Here is a 2,609-nt window from a genome sequence, read left to right on the forward strand (position 1 = left end):
GAGCACGCAACGTCCTCTCGCAGGGGCGGCACCGCGCACGTAATATAGTGGCCCCGCCCCTGCGCCGACGGGAGCGCGCCTCCTGCCCCGCCCCCACGCGGCCTGGCAGAGCGGCGCGCGCGGAGCCGCCGGGGCCGCGCAGATACGGCGCCCGCTTCTCTGTTAAACCTACCTACCTTTGCGGCGGTCCGGCTTCCCTGGGCCTCTGCGGCTCCCGCTTGCTTTGCTTGCCGCTTTTCCAATGCGGAGGCTGCTCTTCTCCAAATGCTTTCAGTCCTCAACTTCACGTTTTCAACTCGAGCCCTCCCCCTTTTCTTCCATCTTAGATTTGCCTTATCTGTTCCTCCAGCTTTTTGAACTCCTTAAAATTTTCCTTCAGTTTTGAGCTGTGCAAAACACATGGGCAGTTGTTAGACACAGGACACTTTCTTCCCTTAATCTTGGCTTAATTTTCCCAAGTCCTGACCTGCGTTGGATCCGAGCTGGGAGGACGAGGGCAGAGCACCCCTTTTGTCTCCCACGCCCGGTGGCAGGCAGCCTTGTCCTCCACTGCACACCGCGGGGACTTGCAGCCTTTTCGTGGTGGCGTTCTTGCGGTGCTCAAGGCCAGAGCAGTTAAATAAGCCTCAGAATTGCATTCTGCGCTTTCTCTATCTCTGCCGAAAAGTGGGCCTCCTGGAAGATTTGATCTGTTCATTGCTAGTATTTGGTCAACCAGTTGGGAAGTCCCAATAGCCAACACTGAGGGTGAGACCCAGCTGGATCATGCACTTGGATTCTATTCCTGTTTCTGTAGAAATATTCAACCAAATCATGCTAAAACTCTAGTGAAAGCTCATGAAAAATTAAGGGCTGTGATTTTGTAAGAAAAATAAGACTGTCACTCTCAGAAAAAAAAGTTACTTTGATGTATTTCAGAAGTTTGATTTTTTCCCTTTACTAAATAGAAGATGCGTTATGTTCCTGAGATTGTAGATTAGGGGTGCCAAAATTTAGATTTGTGATAGAGATGGACATCTTAAACCCCAGAGAATCTGCACAGTGACAAGCCAGTGCTCCACTGTCTCGAAGGAGGTCAGTTAGTTATACCACTGTTTGGTGCTTTAGCCAGCACAATAATGCTGTCCCAATATTAATCTGAAATTTGGAAAAATAACACGTGAACTTTCTCCCATAGGCTAGTATGATTTAACTGATTAATACATTTTATTTTTCAAGTTTCTTTTTGATAGTTTTTAAGCATGTATTTTACCATGCAGTCATTATAAAGATTATTAACATTTATGAAATGATTTGAGTTTAAATTAATGGCCTATGTTCAGTACTGGTAATTCTCAGTTCAACTTAGTGGAGGTGGGATAGCACCCCAATAGGAACTTGAAATTAGTGCCAAAAACTCATTTTAGCCTTTGGTTATAATGTCCTAGGGGGATGGGGAGGGAGTATGAATAAGTCACAAACTAGAATTAAAACTTTAGACTCTTTACCCTGTTCAAAAATGGGAAGAGAGCTACAGAGGGCTTACATGTTCACAAATTGGGTAATTAGCCCCTTAATGAATAAAAGTTAAATATAGTTATTATGATAGTCCTTTATGTGTCCTTAGATATTTTTACATTTATAAATATTAGTGATATGAAAACTATTCCCATTAAACTGGAAAAAACTCAACTATGAGAATAAACTTTCTATGAATATTGATTTATAATGATCTTCATATGTTAAATCAATTGTAATAATAAGCAGGAAATATCGCATTAGACAGACACAAGAAAGTTCCTTGACTTTATTTCCAAGAGCTTTGTAGACTTTTAGAGCTCTCTGGAGCCTGGAGGTCAACTTTAGTCTGTTCATTTTACAGCCTGAGGAGCTGAAGCCCTCACCACCACCCTGGTGCTCCTTCATTCAGTACTTTGGGTCTTCTTGGATAATATTTGAAAGACAAAAGTTTCTGCAAATGCTCAAAGAGCCGCCATTTACTGTTTGTCCTTTTCACGAATGGGTGATTATCTGCCATTCAATATATTTTACCACCTGAAGTAAATATAGTGACTATACCAATTGTTTTTGCTTCTTTTAATCCTATCCTAATAGTTCTGTTCAACAAAGATTAGCAAAAGTATAGATTATTTCCTCTAAATCACTGAGGCCTATTAAGGAACTTGAAAACCCCCTCTTTGAAATTCTGCAGACTATGGAGAATTACAGAGTGGAAGAGGGGACAAATTAATTCTCAAGAGCAAAAAAATGATTAGTCAATTACTCCTGGGTAATAGATGTGTGAGAGGCCATTACAAAGTTAGGGTGTCCTGAATATATAGCTTACATTGTGAGGATGAAGTAAAGGCACAAACCTAAACACTACAGTTTGTCACACAATTCACTTAGCAAATATTTTTTGAACACCTTCTCTAAGCCAGGCTGGTCCACTAGGAATAGCAGTGAACGATGCAACTATGCCTTCACTCTCTTAGGGAAGGTTAGTCAATAAATAAAATAGAGATGGTACCAAGTACTGCAGAAAAATATAGAACAGGAGAATGGCAAGGATGCTGAGATGGGGGTGATGTGTGCAGCTGTATATTGGATGGTCAGAGAGGCCTAAGAAA

This window comes from Manis pentadactyla, chromosome 9 (assembly GCF_030020395.1).
Source record: "Manis pentadactyla isolate mManPen7 chromosome 9, mManPen7.hap1, whole genome shotgun sequence".
NCBI classification, from domain to species: Eukaryota; Metazoa; Chordata; class Mammalia; order Pholidota; family Manidae; genus Manis; species Manis pentadactyla.